We start from the raw sequence: 19,960 nt of genomic DNA, 5'->3' as shown, positions 1-19,960 counted from the left end.
GTGGGCCGGCTAAGCCATTCTTGTCAACACAATATCTCAAAAACGCCGTGAGGGAATTTCTTCAAATTTAGCACAAACCTTCACTTGGACTCAAGGATGAGCTGATTAGAACTTGGTTGTCATAGGTCTAAGGTCAAGGTCACTGTGACCTCATCTGTCTCATTCTTGTGAATGCAATATCTCAAGAACGTCTTGTGAAATTTTTGTCAAATTTGGCAAGATGTTCAATTGGGCTTAAGAATAAGTAAAAGTGATATCTCAAGAACACCATGAGGGAATTTCTTTAAATATGACACTGACAACTGATTAGAATCTGGTAGTCAAAGGTCAAGGTCATGGTGATCTCATAAACATGTTTTGGCCATAACTCAAGAATTCATATGGTCAAATTTCACTCAAATGTCTTGCAGGATATAATGATAAAGTTCCGACATTTTATATCAAAGAGGTCAGTGTTAAAACTGACGTCATAATGTTCTTTTCTGGTCATTACTCATGTCATCTGAGGAACAGAAGATACCGAATTGGTTACACCAATCTTGCGTCCGCACCATGAAACTCTGCCGATTGTACAGATTCTCTGTGCTGTCGGATTTTAGATGTGTGTGAAGCGTCAGTGTTTTCACAGACATGGATGTAAACTGTAAGTGCAACTTGACAGGTGCGTGGAGGTGCACAACTGTTTGTTTCTAGTTTTTAAGGACGACAAAGTGCCTTGATCTCTCGGTGAAGGATGTAAAGGCCTTTGATCAGTTTAGGAGAGCAGATGTGCCAACTCAGGGTGGATTAGTTCTTCACAGATGTCTCTGTGATATTCCTAACCTTTAGCTATCAATATTATGTTGGTTATGGTTTTGCTCCAATTTTTTTGGGAACATGGCAAGAGTTGCGAGTCAATTCCATTCAGCAACAGATCATCCTTCATTAGAAAAATGAATATTTTGGTGCAGAGCCACACACGCGTCAGGGATAATTTGAAATATTTCACCTTATTCAGTATCTTTACTTCCAATGATATGAAAAATAGACAGGAATGAAAGCAAAGTGGAGACTAAGAATATTGCTGGAATTCTCAACCAGTTATTTATGTCCACAAAGTTTTCATTTAGATTTAAAAAAATCTGCTTTAGAGTGCACTGAGGTTATTTTCATGGGTAATTTAGGGCCCGATGAGTTTTGTAACATCATATTTTCTCAATTTGCACACAGGGCCATGGTGGAATATGTTTGGCAATTGTACAAACATGTTTTAGTCTTGGAACAGTCTTCATCGTGTATTGTAAATGTTGACATGAGAAACTAAAGGGATTCAAGAGAGGGGTATAGAAGAGAGGATTAAGACAGATTTTAGCAGTGTGAAGAGGAGAGCTCTCTGGTGCGAAACACTCAGAACTGGGGTACTAATGCTAACGCTGTCATCTCCCCCTTTGCTCTTGGCAGTCGAAAGCTCTTGTATCCCTCCTCTAACCTCCCGTCATCTACAAGAGGAAGCTTTATTACATGCAATTTTTCACTTTGTTATGCACTTGATGCCAGTTTTACTTATGTTTCAGTTGGCAGGTTTGGTTCAAAAGATGCAAATCCCTTTTTCTTTATGAACAGAGACTTTGGCAAGTCAGCAAAAGCCCTTTTTATGCTCTCACTTCTAAACAGTGTGCATGAGAATTGCTTCAAAACCCAATGATATAATCAAGAACATGTCTGCTGATGAGTCATCCAGAACATCCCTTTTCAAATCTAAAATTGATTCATATAATATGTGCAAGCAATTATGTATTTTCAAATACAAAAACAACCTGGAAATGATCAGAATATGAGCAGAATATCTGGACACAAAACTCTGAGTTTGTTCATTTCCCTTCTTTGTTGGTCTTAATAAGTTATTCCTTAGTAAAAAAAAGAAAAAAAAAAAGGAAAAAATTCAATTCTAGCCTCTAAGCCTGTGATTAGCTGGCTACCGAGGTTGGCTTCCCGAGCTCTTAAGACCACACTCTTTCTCACAGGACTCTCATCGCTGATGTTGCTCCATTTGCTGACATGGCCAATTATAGTTGATTTGCCACATCTTTCGAAACTTCTCCAGTCAAATGATACCTGAATATGATCATTTTTGCACGAGGGGTCTAATCCCACACCGCCTTGACTCCCCATTGGATCAACAAATTTTTGTTGCCTCTGTCTCCAGAGCCTTTCTCCTTCCAGAGTTTACCCAGTTAGCATGAGCAGCAGCAGCAGCACTAACACCAGCTGAGGCTGGAGGCACTATGTTTTCAGTTTGTCCGTCCGTCCCATTCTTGTAAACGCAATATCTCAACAACACTTTCAGAAATTCTTAAAACTGGCATGAACCTCCACTTTGAGTCAGGACGAACTGATTCAAATTTGGTTGTCATAGGTCAAGGTCACTGTGACTTTGCTTCCGTCTCATTCTCTTGAACGCAATATCTAAATAAAGCTTAGGGAATATCCTTAAATTTGACACGAACATCCACCTGAACTTATGAATCAGCTGATTAGAATTTGGTGGTCAAAGGTCAAGGTCACTGTGGACTCATTAGACATAGTCATAACTCAAGAATTTATATGATAATTATGACAGAATTTCACACAAATATTTAATAGGATGAATGATGAAGTGATGACATTTTATTTACAAAAGGTCAAAGGTCAACTTCAACATCATATCTCAGGAACAGAAAGGGAGACATTTTGGTCAGATACTAAATTGGTGATACCAATGTTGGGTGTCAACCTTGAAACTGTGTTGATTGTATAGATCTTCTGTGCTGCCGGGGGCAAGATTCATGTAAAGCATCCTTGTTGTCACAGACATAAACGGTAATTTTAGTTTTTTGCCTAATCACATTTTTTTAATCATATAATGATACTATGTAGTTCTCTATTTTGGTTCTACTTTGGCTTCCCCACAAACTATCTATGTCAGTGCTATCTCTTCATTTACACACATTGGTATAATTCTCTCTGCTATAATATCTCTCAAATGTTTTGACTCACAACCTTTATACAGTATATAAAGAAAATATCAAGAGGAGTGCCGAAACTCTGATTACTGTTCTACAAAGCTCAATGTGCCATGTTGAATTATGTCTGTACTTGGTAAAACGCCTCAAGCAAAGTGTCTGTTTGTGATTATAGTGCAAAGGTTACAGAGATCATGTGAAACGTCAAACTCTTTGTCAGAATAATGCAGATGAACAAGCTTGTCCTCTGGATGACTGAAAAGTGCAGTTTGAAACAATAAATGGATCATTAATGCCACTACATTGAATTGGATGTTGGTTTTAAACATTCTAAAAAAAGGGTTCGCTCATTACTTTCTTATCCACGTAACCTTGAGGTGCTGGGCCTTTTTCACACCAAAAGTCTGGAACACATAAGTTTGTGTTTGTGAGTTATGAGTTTAAGAAGTGCGAGCATTGAAGAAAGAATAATTAAAGGTCATTGCACTTTAACCACTTCTACCAGAAAGAAATCTTTGCTGAACTAAACCAGATTTACGGTTGACAGCTCTGAGTGTTTCATTAGTTTTAACCACAACTTAAGATACTCACTTAAACTGAGACATAAAGTTGGCGTGACAAGAGGAACTTGATTTACAAAGTGTATTTTTTGATGATGAAGCAATGATCTTACTGGACTGTGAGAGTGTGCTAGCCGCTATCAAAAAGACAGCGTGACATGTCAACGTAAGCTGACACAAAAGATAAAAGAACATTTTTGCATTATTAAACTTTTAAAGGCGTCTTTTCTTGTGGATGTGATTTTGAAGAACTATGAGAGGCAGACATATTAGACATACTAAGCCATTAGCCGATCGTAAATGCAGTATCTGGCTCACAGGGTGTAGGCTGTTTGTGTAAGCCTGCTATTGGCTGTGTATTTTAGATGGATTCTCCTCCTAGTTGTGCATGGCCTAATCTGTATAAATGGATATTTGCAAATATCTGCAGAATCTACAGGCAACGCAACGGAACGGATTTTAGTATTGGAAGCATTTTGGTTCCAATTTGTAGTCCGAGTAGTATTTACCAATCACATGTGAGCTACAGGTAAACAGTTTTTGTGGAGAACAAAAGAACATGTTATCTGAAATGCAATGTCAGAGCACCATGGTCGGTTCCTGGTAATAATTTTGCTCTGTATTAGCCTTTTTCTATACATGCATTCATATGCAGACATATTTTTATAGAGACTTGCTGAAAAGACCAGCGCACAGAAGAGGAAGGCCTTGAGATCTGCTGGCTACACTGGAACCCCCGAAATATTGGCAGTTGCCCCCAGAGGCTTTATCGTTGTCAGATTTATAGCTGATGGGTTTTAATATTGTGCTTAGCCAGACCTATCTCCACACGCTGTGCATGAAACAGTAACAGCCACGGAGCTAGCAACCTAATATTAAAAGGCCTTTTAATATTTCATATAGTGTTTTCTTTTACAGGTATTTAGCTGTTATAGAGGCTCACTTCCTCACATGCAAATGGTAATCAACACGTTTTGCAAGGGCACTGACACTGCAATCTGGGCTTAATGCCGCCCAAGAGGGTTGTGATTGGTTTGAAGAAATCCAAACTACCTAGAGCATTTTCTTTTTGAATTACGATTTGTTCAGCCAGACCTTTCTTCAGTGCTGTGCAGCGCTAAAACAAAGTGTGGAGAAAATTCATTTATCTAAAAATAAGGCCTCAATTGGTATTAAATTGAGTTAATTGACTTAATTTAATCTGTCAAAAGTCTTAAAAATCTGTCAGAAGTCTTAAAAATACTTAAATGACCTGTTTCTCCACTCAGCACATACATACTCCATATAAATGTCAAAGTAACAGACATAAATTTTAAATTATAATCTTTTGCATTACTTGTTAGAGAAAAAAGTGGGAACACATGGAAAGAAAGGCAAATCAGTCTTTTCTCAGCGGTGCAGTTACAGTGTTCAGATCACTGCTGCCATAACAAAGCAACTTTAAGACCAGATGACTGACCAACAAACGATATTTCACCTCCAGCATTTTCTTTCCCTAGAAACACCTATCCTTTTCCGCCCCATATTTTTTCCAACTTTGAACTGTCTTTTCTTGCTTTCCAGGGTTGTAGTTTGGAAGGGAACCTCCAGTTGGGGGTTCAAAGATACTGGAGCAGTCCAGTAGAGTGAAAGCGCATGTGTGGTTCTTCTGCTTTGATGGCTGTTTTTCTGCCAAGCCATGGAAATGTGCTGTAGCGTTGGGGTTTCTGTGATGTGATGCTGACTCCATTACAGCGTGGCAGTGCGTCAACCTCTGGGAACCCCCGGGGGGTCGGAGCACAGGGCCCCATCAATCTGTAACAACAACACGCCGATGGCTGAGTAAGACAACATATGATTCAAGAGATCAACTTGCCTCTGCCGTTTTTTTCCCCCCGGAGAGATAGCAGTGGAAATGTTGAAGAGATCTACGGATACTGGAACAAGTGAACAGCAGTATGGAACATAGATGCCGTCATTGGTTTGCTTTGACTCTTTGACTCTTTCTTTTACATATGGTCTCTAGTGGCTGAGTGATAATATCAAGGCTTTACAGTTACAGCGTCATGAGAACATTTTTAATGAACCCCTGTAAAAGTTTGTTGTTATACTAATCATACCACAACATGGGGATAATTATCACTATCTGCTTCATGTAAGTGAATTAGAAGTAATGCTTCAGGTATTTTCTATCCCACCAAGAAACCACTGTCAACAACCTGGACCAGGAGGGGGTCTCTGTCAGCGCTGGTTTTACGTGGCCTAATGAGCAGCTGTCCCCTTCAAAGAGGTTGATAGAAGTTGTGTAATACAGTACCTTTTGGTTAACTGTGCCTCATACATTATGTCAGCAAATAGATAATATTCTGCATATGGTTCCTGCCCCCTTAAGGACTGCTGTGCTCTATAAAAAAGTGTCTTGATTTGACCTGTGAGTGTTTACATCCCGCTGAGTGCAGACTCAGACTTAAGAGATCAGTTTTACAAGCCACTACTAATCTTTTGTTATTTGACAAGGGATATATACTGAAATATTTGCCTGAATGATTACGAGACATGGGCGTACATAAAATATTTGAAACAAGTCCGACCTTATGACATAGTTGTTTTGGCGCATTAATAAACGTGCGCAGCCAGACGGCGCTGCTTTATGAAGAAAACCAGCAGAGCGGGTTGAGTAACACACTGCAGGGTGCTGTGGGTTTTATGAGTCCTCCCATCGTTCGTAGACAAAGCACTTAATCCTGAGACACCCAGTGCTTTGAACTGCAGGGGTGGACTCTGGTCATCCTGTCTGTGCTGTCTTCCAGGAATCTGCTGCTCACACACGTGCATACAAACAAACGTGCGCACGCACACGCACACACACACACACACACACACACACACACGCATGCACAAGCCCACAGTTTTCCTCTCAAGAATGACAAAGTATAACATTTTAAAAGCTACAGCTGCAGTTTTACGACATGGAGGGACAACATAGAATAGCTTTTATCTTTTTTTTTTGTTTTAGCCACACTCGTGCAGTGGCTCTACATTTGTGACTGATACAACTCAGCAAGAATTGGATGAATTGCCATGAAATTATTTGATACCGACCGGATCTCACTGACTTTGGTGTTCTGCTGACTTTTCATCATATGCCACCAGGGGGTCAAACATTATCCCTTTTTCCTTAAAATATGTCCATGTCTACAGAACAAGAGGGATTGGCATACAATTTGTTAGTGACATCCTTGGCTCCCAGATAGCGGCTGCATCCTGACTCACAGTACGTGCTGCAGCTGCACTTATAAAGTATGTGCTGTTTCATATATTATGCTTACAATTGTGACATACTACTTCGTCATAACAGTGCAGCTTGAACTTTGCCCCTCTTGCTCATATTTTCACTGCAATCCGCAGCATGAAATTTGAAGTAAAAAAAAAAAGGATGTGATTTGGAACTCAGCAGACCTTAACCTTGTCACTTAATGTTACTTAAGAGATACAACAAAACGGCAAATATATATATGTATATACAGAAATGCATACTGGCTTGCAGTAGCACTTCCTTCTATACTAGGCATACTGCATTTGATATACTACTGTATGTGTAGAGTGGTGCAAGTACGAGTCCTAAAACTCAGAAATGAGTAAATGTTTTAGCACTCCCGGTTTCCGTGTCTTGAAGTCCATGGGTTTTCTCAATGGGTTTTTGGTAAGATGCCTGAAATAAGGTCTGTGGTTACCAATAGCTAAAGAGATTTTTTATGGCATAGGATACATCAGAAATTACCCCAATCGTAAATTTTGAAGCCTTTACGTGTCATAAAAAATAACAAGTGGCTTAATGAAACCACAGAACGTCAGCATGCTGAGTATGACTTTACAGCCTCGTTGTGGTGGCGACGTTGAAGTCATGTCATTGGATTGTGGTGTAGTTTGTTTATCGTCTTTTCCCTGCTTTTAACTTTTGGCAGTTACATATATACTCTGAAAATCATAAAAGTGGTGTACATTTGAGAAAATGTTCTTTCTCAACAAAACCTGTTGCTTTAAGCTTTTTTAGTGCAATTATTCAAAATCATGGAAAAATCCCATTGGCTTTTTGTTTAGGAAACCATGGCAATAACTTATATGTTGGCCTGCTCTTATGGGACATGCTAAATCTTCTTCCAGCATACTAAACAGATTCGTTACTGGAATGCAATGAATAAATCTTAAAACGTTTGGAGATCTTTAGATTTGTCATCCACCAAAACCAATTTTGCTTTTGAGTGATATGTGTCTTAATAAGTACTTGATGGATTTCTCCGACATGTGGTTCAGTCATTCATGTTCCCCACAGGTTAAACTGTAAAAACCTTTTGGTGATGCCCTAACATGCCGATTGGCCTCTGTACTTTGGTGTAATTAGTAACATGCTAGCATACTAAACTAAGATGCTGAACATGGTGAACCTGCTAAACATCAGCGTGTTATCATTGTCATTGAGCAAGCCGGTAGTAGCTTACTGCTGTGTCTATAAGTCGACCTCACATAGCTCATTGCCTGGCTGTGGATTATATTCCTGTTTACATATAGGTTAAAAGCAGCACATGTCTTTGCTGTTTTCAGAATGACCAAAATGTGATGGCTTTGGATAGACACTAATTTTGAAAATATTTCCACAAAAAATTGTAATATTAATATAATTTATGTCTTAATAAGAAATGGGAAGGTTCATGTTTCCAGCAACTCCTTTTGCGTCAGTCAGTGTAAGGCAGTCCAGAGAAAACAAGTTACATATTGTCAGTGTTCTGCCTAGTACTAAACTGCACTTCAAGTACTTTAAATCCAGCATCCTAAAATCTGCTATAAATCATCATCTTCTGTTATGTAAAGGATGTTTGGCCTGATTTCAGTGCACAGCACAGTATGTAAATTTACAATATGTGTCATAGGCATACTTTACTTTCTTGAACCTGTTTGCCTTTTATTCTTTCCCACAATGTGATTAGACCCTCATCAGGCCTGCATTTATTATTCCCAAAGCTGCTCTGTTTGTTAGTGCCAATGTACATACAAGCCTAAGCTGATGTGTATTCATCATGGATCACAGTACTTACACAACAACTTAAAGACAAGACAAACCTGGCAGGAACATCAGGAACACATTTAACAAATGAACATGTGTGTGTTTGTGTGCGATTACATGCTGGCATAAGAGCATGTTTTTATGAATGATTCACTATATGACACATAGTAAAACGCTTCAGACGCATCACTTTAAGAATATATCTACTAGCACTTCATACTTTGAACAAGCTGCTGTTGGAAAACAAAAAAGAGCTGTTTTAACTCAACCATTGCATTGATTTTACAATTATTGTGCATGTTTATGTGAATTAACATTTCTCATGCAAGCATCAAGCTCTTTATTTAAAGGCTGCTGTTTTCCTGGATTTTACTGGATATAGTATGGGAATTAAAATCATACTGACTCGTTAATGTTATAGGGCTGCCCCCTGACAGCCAGAAATTCGAATCATGACCTCTTAGATGACTGAGAATCCTTCGAGTCTAGCCATATTTTTTGTCAGTCAGTGTGCAGTTCACTTCTGGGGACATTTCAGTCCTTAAATTTTGCTGCAGAGTGAGCGCCCCTTTCTCCCATGCTGCTCTTGGGTACAGGCAGCTGCGGACACGCAGGCAGCTGCCCAGAGGAGGACAGATTTTGCCCTGGCAGGTTCTGAGATTGCGTCATTTTCTGCATTCTGCTTAGTGGTGAAGTGGTGAATTTACACTTCACAACAACTGAACACAATATAGTCTCTGGCTTTTGTTGGATATCTATTGTCTTTAAAGAACGTTGCACATTTCTGATCTGTTGTTGGCATAGTTGGCTTGTTGACAGTATATTGTGCGTGTCAATGTCACACTGAGCGTCCTGCTGAGCCCTGTTCAAACTCGTAATTTCTGTAGTCAAATATTTGTATTGAACTGAAAAATCTGAGTATTCTGACATAATTCTGAGTCAGGCATAGACCTGGAGCGTTTTATCTTTTGCTCTTTTGTAAGAATGATAAAGTATCTGTGACTAATCGTGCTAGTAAACCTGAGCATATCCTTGTGCTGCAGTTTGGTGTAGTAGTACATAATGGTAGCCTAGTGTACTGTTGTTTCACTTGTTTATTATATCTCATTTTTTCATCTAAATCATCAAGGTCAAAGAGACTTTTTTTCGCTCTGCTCAGACAAAAGTACACAGTATTAAAAATAAAGCAGTGTGTGTGTAATTGAATCTCTAAACATGTTCCCGTAAGAGTCAGAATTCATGACACTCTCTAAAACATTTTATTTCATCACATTATATCATGGCATATTTCTCAGAAGACAGATGAGATTGGTTAAGTACAGATATTGGAAATATCATGCAAATTGGGAGTTTTTCTGTACAGCCACTGCTTTCACAATGTAGCATTTGCACAAGAATAAAGTATTTCCAAAATTTCAAAAGGCCTCCATCTTAAACCTGGAGAGCTTATTGGGTGTCTCACTGTATCAGAACAGTCTGACAACCTGTCTGCACGTTCCACCAGGTGCTTTCAATAAGTTTCCCTCTGACTGAAATGTCCTTACATGGGCCTCTGCTGAATCCAAACATTTCTATTGTATTCTTTCTTTTCTTGCAAAACAGCAAAATAAAACACCAGTCTCTGAGTTTATGGGGACCTGGCTCACTTGTTTAACGGGCACATCAAACCACAAAATGTTAGACTGCAACATGACTCTCTCAGTGCCACGTGCTTTGGGATGAAAGCAGAAAAATTAATGAAACCCTACCAAGTACTGGCTTTATAAGGCTGGCATCAGATGTGTGGTTTACTTTTCCCACAAACAAATGAAAACAAATCACCTCTAAGACAAAGCTGTTACATTTTAGATGATGGGAGATTTACAGGTTCCAGCTCCTTAAGTGCCCATCTGTCTAACAGGTTTCAGAGTGGCAGAGTGAACCACATAAACATTATAATCACTATAGTAAAGTCTTAAATAAAAGCAAATTAATGGCTGGGAAACGCACATCTGATAGATCTGAAGATGATTGATTCCCTCTTTACCACCTCAGTCTGATGTAACAAGCAGATCTGTGCTGCTGCCTTTGCTCGCTCCTCACCTCAGTGGGGCAATAAAAAATTATAGAGCAACATTTGGATTTGGTGATTGTAATCCTGACTCCATCACACTCGGCAGTAAACCTCGTGAGTGCACACCAGAGGTTGCAGATGTAGCCAGAAGGATGACATCATCAGCAAACAGCATGGATGCAAGCAGATGTTTCCAAAGCAGAAAATGGGACATTTCATATTGTTATCCTAAAATTGTCTTAATTATTTCCTGTGAGGTTTGCTCATACGAGTGTTACAAATTAGATTCACAAAACTCTCCAAACTAGAAAGTCTTGTCGTAGATTGTAAAGTGCTCTCACTTCAGCTGTACCACACACAGAAGATGTCTTTTACTTTTTCAAGCCCGTGAAACTCATGTAGAGGAATTTAGAAAACCTCCATGACAGCCCAGTCACCAGAAGAAAATGTTGGAATTGTACATTATCATTTTTGCAAACCACAAATACCTTACATTTGCACATTTTATTCATATTATACCAGTGTTTCTAAGGTGACGTAATATTTGAGCTTACTTTTTCATCTGGAGGTGGGGGGGGGTGGTAGACGGCGTGTAACCTAGGCTCGATGCCTGCCAAGCTGCACACTACTGTTCAAGACCAACAAACCGCAAAACCTGTTGTGATTTGGCAAGTCATTGTGGCAGTTTTTTTGGCACCAAAAATGGGTGTTTGTAGTCACCTGTTGATGTTTTTATGGCTTTTTTGGCATGAATGCTTTGTATCATGAATGTTTTGTATTAAGTTGTTGCTGTTTATCCAAAATGTTTATCCTATTTTTTTTTAGGAAGCAAACGTGGGTGTTTTGTAGCAACCTGTTGCAGTATTTTGTTTGGCTTTTTAGAGAGGAAACCAGGGTGTGTTATAGTGACGTAACACTGTTTTTTCAGGTGCTTTTTTAGACACCAAATGTCAGTGATCGTAGCAACCAAACATATGTGTTTTGCAGCCACTCACTGTTGATTTTCAAGCTGCTCTTTAAGCACCAACAGTGGGTGTTTTGTAGCATCCTGTCAGTGTTTTTTGTGCAGCCTCTTGGGCACTAAATATAGGTGCTTTGTGGCCATGTGGTTGTTTTTTGTGTCCCCATAATAATGCAACAAAAAGTGGTTTTTATTAACCAAGACATCACTGCATCACTGCATTTCCTGCCAGTATAGTGACACAAAAAGTGGCTGTTTTTTACAGAGGCATTGCTGCTTTTTCATGCATATTGTGTCCCCAAAACTGTGTATTTTAAGCCAAAACATGATCTTTTCCTAAACATAGCCAGTGGTTTTGTGCCTAGATCTAACCACACATTAACCACAGCGTTGTTGAAACATAATGTTTTAACAGATTCACTATATACTAATTTGGAAATGTCACGTGTGCATGGTTTGCAGAAATGTACAGTGCAAACATTTTTCCTGGCGATTTGGTTGTTCATGATTTATTAATTATCTGCATCGCATACACTGTTTTTTGTTTGTTAGAAAACTTCTGACAAGAGCATTTCTGGTACTCATTATGATCCGAATGATGTAAGACTTTCTTTGTGTTTAAACTAACAGCTGTATATTTTTTCTTTAATAAAAATTTGGACAACTTTAGGTAGACATATGAGGACTTTCATTTCAGACTCCCTACAGGTATTTCCTTAAAGAAACATATTCTCTCTTCCTCTTCTACCTCATCTCAAATATCTCACATCAAAAGTTGGATCATGTGAGAGTTTTAATATAAATTTGATAGCTCACATGCTGTTTCCTCACCTTTTCATGAGAATATGCAGGTAAGGCAGTGATGTTGAGGTTTTGAAGTCAAGTAAGACGTCCTCTGTTTTTTCTGTCTCATTGAATCCCTACTCGAAGCTCAGTCAACACCTGCAAGAGCGTTCACTTCCCTCCTGCAGCTGAGTGAGGCTCCTCGCTCTTTTCTCACAGGACGTGCAGAAGGAGTAGGATGTGGGTCAGGGCGCACCGCTGCAGGCATGTGTATTTTCCATTGCTCCATGTTATATCTGTCAGTGAATCAGCTGTGGTTAAACAGGCATAACTGCTATTCATTTACCACACAATGGCTGTTAAAGGAATTTGAAATTGTGTCATGAACTGGCCTACATGTTGGTTTGGAGTAAAGGGAGTTTCCAAGTCTGCAGGGCCTCGCAGTCGACTTGCTGGCTTTGACTTCTTCCAAGCTATAAGTGAGTGTAAGTGATCAATTAGTGCCAGGGTTTGGCAACAGAGTTTACACACTTGACTCAGTTACCAAGGTAATTCAGGACATGGCATGCAGGGTGTTGGCTGTGTTTGGGATAAAAACTGACATCCACACTGGTCTGTTGGGTTTGAGCTCCAGCCTGCTGCAGTACACTCACGTGTTATTTTTGAATACAAGAGGGCAGTTTTGTGGTTTACTTCAGGCAATAAAATATAGTAGTTTATTTGGGATCCAAGCTTGGTTTGAAAGATTTTAAACACTATGATGGGATTCGATAATAGTGATATATGCCTGTGTTAAATTTTAATTGCATTGGCTAATTCAATTCACTTCTAATTTAAAGTTCCTGTTTTATACAACCACTGTTAATAATGTCATACTCAAGTTACTGTAAATCTCCAATATAAGATGGCCTTGATTATAAGATGACTCCCCTTTCCACAGCCATTTTAGTCAGGACCATTTTAGTTAAAGAAAACTTTATTTCCATTTGCAGCATGATATTTGGCAGGATGGCTTTGTTCTGGGACCTCTCTGCCCTTCCTCGTGCCCATGCAGAAAGCCTAAGGCAGAGAAAACACACCTATCTGCCCTTCCCACATGCGTATGAGGAAAGCTTGAGCCAGGGAGAGCGGCGACAAAGACCCGCTGGGTACAGAACAGAGCAAACATTAATGAAGAACAGAAATGACACTGATAAGTCAGACACAGCATGAAAAGGAGGGGCTGAGGTTGACAACGTGGCCTGCCGGAACTAAAGCTACGCTCTGTTTTTGAGACACTATTGGGACATACGACAGATTACTGTCGTATATCCTTAACCCTTAACTAACTAACTAATCTCTAACTTAAAGCAGATTGAGGCTTTCTTGACATACTATTATTGCAAAGATAAAGGTCCTCCTCCTCAAGCCTTGTCTCTTGTCAAGTGAAACATTGAATTCTACCTGAAATTCGGTGACACTGGTAAATCTTGTCTGCTTGGCAGATGATTATACCCAGCACACTGATGCAGTGAAGTCATTGGGAGGTGTGTTTGGGCACATTTGCACTTGTCAATTATTTCCTGCAGCAAAACATGCTAGATTAGCCATCAGAAACTCCTTTAAGGAGCTTTGTACAACATTCAGAGCAGGTCTATGATTCAGAGTGTGGACTGCGATTGCCTGCTCTTGGCTCTCAACATAAAGGTGTGCTGTTAACTTAGGGGGGAACGCTGTTAACTTAGGGGGGAACCTGATGGTAGGTGCTATGCTCCCAAATTGATGCCATCCTGCCATAGCTATCCACTGTGATACCAAATATAGAAACCCCCAACCTCTTTAAACGGAACATCTTAAATTTTGGCTAATATCGCAAACAAGAAACATAAGCAGTCAGACAGTCATACAGTTAAAAAATTTTAGAATCTTAGCAAATACTTAAGTGAATAAGATATCACTTTAACTTAAATGATGGGCAAAACTGCAAAAACTATCTGCAAATTGTAACATTTGCCTTTAATTTGGCATTGTACAATCAAAAGCAGTGTACAGTCAAAGACTTCCCAACATGTTGCAATTTGTCTTAAACTCCAGTGAAAGATATTAGCATCATCCCATTTTGCATTTTCTAACGTGCTTTTCAGTGAATAGCATTTAAATTGTTCCATAAATCACTGCAGAAGCCTCCTGAGCATGCCCATTGCTGTCTGAAAAAATGTTTTCCAAAGATGTTTTGTTTCATTAATTGAAAGGAAGGATTAACAGTATTAATGGTGAGCAGTGAGTCAGCAGAGAAGTGAGTCAGTGTATTAACACAGTAAAATTCCACTGGCTTCATCAGGTCACCTACAGAGCATCACCTGAGGGGCTTCCTGTCATGAGCAGTAAAACTTACTTGGACATGTGTGGGGTTGCCCTTTATAGAGCAGGAAGTGGTGCACAGGCCAAGGGGTCAGTTCTTCCAGAGCATACTGAGCAAATCAGTGAGCATATGTCAGACCATGGGTTTGGTAGGGAAATCCCTCCATCATATTTATTATGGCAATAAGATTAACAATGATTATACTTGGGAGTTTCTTATTGTGGAGAGCTTATAGACAAAATTCTTTTGTGATGCTTACAATGGAAACATCTGTAATCTCATGCATGGTTAACAACAATAACAAATGGAGCCCAAGTTTACAGCAGCATCTGCCATCATTTGTTTCAAAGTCCTCAAATGACCTGTTAGTTTCACAATCTAGCAAACAAAAAAAGTCCCCATGAAAACACGCTCATGCGCCAGACATGCTAATGCTTGTGCTCTGTCTGTGATGTATCGTGTCCAAGTCTAAGCCTCAGCGCGCTGTAAATGACCACATTTTGGCATGTCTTGACCACTGGCTCATAAAGCATAGGGCTTTTGGCAGCTTATTTGATTTACATACATCATTACCCCCAAATCCTGTAATGCCACTGTCATGAGCTTATTTGTTTCTTGAAGGTAGGTTGAAAAGGTAGTTTTAGGAAAAGGCTCCTTTAAAAATTTCTGGGGAAAATATATATTTTTAATAAATTAGTAGTTAAAAGAATAGCAGTAGGGATAAATTTCAGGTTGGGAGTGGAGAGAAGTTGCACATTTGCACCTGTGAAAAACAGAGACAATGAGCTGGACCCCATACCTGCATTAATATGAACCATGTATTGAATCCATCCATGGATGCTCTTAAAAGTCACATGATTCTTAAGCACGTTGTTCTGTGATCACAACCATGAAGATAAAACGCTCTGGCTTGTTTATGTTTCTCTAAACCAATCACACTCATCCTTGGCGGCACCAAGTCCAAGACAGTGCTCTTGCAAAATAGTGTCAGGGGGAACTCTCACAGTGACAGGGCTAACTGTATCATCACATGGCTAACATTACCTAACAGTTACTAACAGCTTAATGCACAGTGATAAGTGGTTTTGGTGTCGATGGGAGTCTGTTGATTTGGTTTAGTGGCTCAGTGTTGGATGTTTGATGTTAACCGCTCAGACTCTCCGGGAGGAGAGCAGCTCCGGAGACTGCAGCAACAGAGAGTTTGCTGATTCAGCAGGGAATCGGGCCAGTCCAAGATCAGACCTCTGCCGCAGAGTCATGTTGATATATCGTTTGACAGAAAAACTTTTGAAAGATGTTGCAAATCAACTTCCGACTGGCATGAGAGTCCCACAAACAGAGACGGAGTGTGAGCTCTAGGGTGCGCTAACAAGTTGTTGTATTAGTTGTGGATCTTTACAACAATTCACCAGAAGTACAAAGCAGGCATGCCTTATTGCATGATCCAAATTTTCATCAAAACGTGCAGTTTTCAGTGTATAGGTGTATAGCGCAGAGATTGTTGTGTCCTGTAGTGAGAAGGATTTTGAAAACACAAATAGCAAAATGGCGAGAGAATAGTCAAATAGTCGTCCAATGACGGGCTTGTAGTTACAGTCTACATCCAGTGAGTCAGACTAAAATCACTATAAAAATGGAGTGATTGTCCCTTGTAAATTTGCGTCTTTACCGTATCTGCGATGTAACTTGATTGAATCATCAACCTTTCTTGGATATGCAAGCCAGCTTTTATATTTTATTCATGCGACATGCCTGGACCCATGTTTCTCGTTTTGCTCTGATGGTGCAGATGAAACACAAATTGCAGGCTGTGCTGAGCTCACAGGCGCCAAGCTTTGGCAAGGCAGAGCTTTATAACACTGGCAGCTTTCAAGCCTTTTGGTTCTAATTAAAGCCACTCTTCTCTCTGCAAGACGGACATCCATATAGTCCAGGCTTCTTTGGAGGTGGTAAATTAATAAAGCCTTAATATCTTTATATCTGTGAAGAATTACATGCCGAGGATTTAGATATAGTAAAATCACATTGGGATAGGTGAAAAACAGTGATGTTTGGGGGCGTTTAAATTTGAGCCTTTGTTTTGGATGTACAAGCCATGATGGATGTATGAGTAAGTGTTGCCACATTGTATCAGTTGGTCTCACTCAACAACCATGTGGTGACCTAAAGACACGTGCTGTGTTCGTTTGTTTACAGCTCTACATCTTCCTGCTTCATGGCTGTTGTCTATAAAGCTTTAAAATACAACTTGTTTTTATCTGAACAAATAACATCAGGTGTTTCTACTTAAGGCTCCACGTACCCTGCAAGTCGGTGGTCTCCGGTCTCGAGTCCTTTTCTTAATATGTGTTAAAAAAAGACTTGCATTCATCTTGAATCAATATTTTCATGCAGTTATGTAATGCTTCAATGAAAACACAGAAATCTGATACACTTTAATTATAATAACTCTTTATTGTTGTGCCACACCATTCAGGGGCAGGTGTTGCATGATGTGTGGGACAAACACAAATCATGCATCTGCGTCATCAGGACTTCTGGTCTTCGTGTTTTATGGTATTTTTTTCCCACATTGTTTCTTAATACCAGACCTTATTTCTCAGAAGCGGAAAAGAACTCTGGATACAATCTTAACGTGAGAAAACAAGATTAATGAATGCTTGGTATCTGATCAGAAACATCTTTTCAAAACATTTGAAATTAGGAAGGATATTAAGCTGTAGTTTGAAACGCAAAACATGAACCACTGACCGTTTCAGACAATAAGATGCATCTCTCGTTTCTGTAAATATTGAGGCATCAACAGACGCTTTTACAAAACATGTAAAATCAACAAATACCACTGCAAGTACGTCTGTCACACTATAAAAATTGTATATACAGCAGCTTTCCATTTAAAGAAAGACGTAGCCTGTACATATCTTTTATGCAGCCGTTTTTCTTCCTGTGCACATGTTTTACTGTTGATCGTCACAGGTAATCCCTCGTGGCAGAAATATGCAGAGGAGAGACAAGATTCATGGTTATCTTTGTGCTGCTGCTGGAAATGTAAATCCCTTTAAATCTGAGTGAATTATGTGATCCAATATGTTGAGTTTAAGAACCAAAGTGAAGAATATTGTACACTCACAGTCTTTTAAATAGATGATAAAACTGAGATATTTGTCTTTATGAATCTGTCTGAAAACTCAAACTAAAAGAAATCTACGATCATCTGTCAAATTGCTGTCGTTCATTAGAATACTAGAAGTTTTATTGACACTGTGTCTCAAACGTGGACTCATGACTTGATGTTGTAGTGAAAAATAAAACTAAGACAGAAATTAGTCCCTTGAAACTGACATCAAGATCTCCAGAAAGCCATTAGGGAGGACGTGGCGGTCATTTGATCCGACTTAACTCCACGCTGATGCTGAAAAATAACTTCAGGTATTTCTGTATTTTACATCCAAGCGCCGTTTTATTTCCAAAGCTTAAGGACACTTTATTGTTCCAGAGCTCAAGAGCAGCTTTGGTGTTGGCTCGGGTGTGTTTTCCATGATGCTGTTAATGTCCGTCCTATCAGGCTCCTCCGTGGCACGTTTCATTAGCCGGATGGGGATGGTCTGTCACGTTTGGACCACACGAGGCTCCGCATCCTCGGACCGATTTGACTCTGTATCAGTCTGGAGTAAACTAAACTGATTTACTCACTGGTTGCAGCTGCTGTTGGTCTGTCAGCGGAAGAAGTTTACACTGTCTCTCGTTAAATTATGTAGAAGCTGTAAATCCTAAATGGCAATTAGCCAAAACTTTAACAACTTGAGGTCACTGAGTTCAATCTTCAATCAAACAGGTCTTTATGTCAATTTTTAATGTCAGTACTGAGAAATTGCATTTTAATGCCACAGCTTATTTCTGTTAGCATCAGTGATCAAGCCAAATAATACTCATTTATGTAATACTACATAATTTTACAACTTTGTTTACATGCCTTTAACTTTTCCAGCTTCCTTATCTGTACTGTTACATTGCTGTCTCATTCAATATGCTGTAACTGAACTTGTGATATGCAGTCTGTTATTTGTCTTAGTCTAAATGTTTACCCTAAACTCAACTGTTTCTGACACAAAGACTTCCAAAAACTATAAATCCTCCCACTTCTTCTTCCAGAAACATCACTTTGGGAACTTACAGTAACCACATCTACAGTAAAAGGGAATTCATAAAAATGACCAGAAAACCATTTTAATTGCAAAACCGTTGTTCTGTAACCATTAAACCATCCCCATACAAAATAATAATATGGTTTGGAAGCACAACATTTAAACATTTCAAACCAACATAATTAAAGAGGGAGCTGCAATAAAATATGACATGTTTAGTATTTTGTAGAGAGATTGTGGTTTAGAATGAAATGTTAAAATTGCCACAATATCCTCATTTGCACAGCTTTCTTTTATCCATTAACACTAAAACAAAACACAAAAGAATTTAGTTGACTTTTTAAAAAATTTTTTTTTACAACTGCTGAACAATATAACAGACAATTCCTGGAGTCTAGGCAATGAGCTTCGACTCCAGGAAGTAACTGCTTCCAGACAAGAAATAGTCCCACACATATTGGTGAGTTCCATTTGTGCTGTTGTAATTTCTGAATTTCCATGTAGAAATTTCCACTGAAACACCCTCTGAAGTCAGATTTCTGGAGGAACCTCACTAACCCTGACATCAAAATCCAATATTGCTGCTCCGTTCATCAGCAGTAGTCAAAGCTGCAGTAATTTACTGTTTATTAGCACTTTTGTCTCATTTGTGTCTCATTAAATCAGTCGTGCTCTAACTACTATCCAACTTCTATCTGAGAACATGTTGCTACATTGACTGTACAAATAATGGCCGTAGCCATCTAGGTTTTTCGACACCTCGCAGACAGCCTTTCACTCAAGCGACCCCACCCTTCAACGTGCTTTGGGCCTTAATAAAATGTAAACTTCAAAAAATCCACCTCTGTCAAGTTGTCATAGATGGTGGAATTGTTATAGAGACCAAAACTGTATTTTGCACAAAGCTGTAAACATGTTTATTTCTGCTGTTAAAGTTGGCACTGGAGTCTTTGGTGATTGACTCTGTTTTTGGAGCCAGCCTCTAGTGGCCTTTAGATGGACTGCAGTTTTTAGCACTTCTGCATTACATTGCATTTTGTGTGTGCAAAATGCAATGTAATGCATCGTTATCAACATGCATTGCTGACAACATCT

Source organism: Plectropomus leopardus, chromosome 13 (genome assembly GCF_008729295.1).
Source record: "Plectropomus leopardus isolate mb chromosome 13, YSFRI_Pleo_2.0, whole genome shotgun sequence".
Lineage (NCBI taxonomy): Eukaryota > Metazoa > Chordata > Actinopteri > Perciformes > Serranidae > Plectropomus > Plectropomus leopardus.
The sequence above is the reverse complement of the archived record's forward strand: the minus strand, read 5'-3'. Positions refer to the sequence as shown.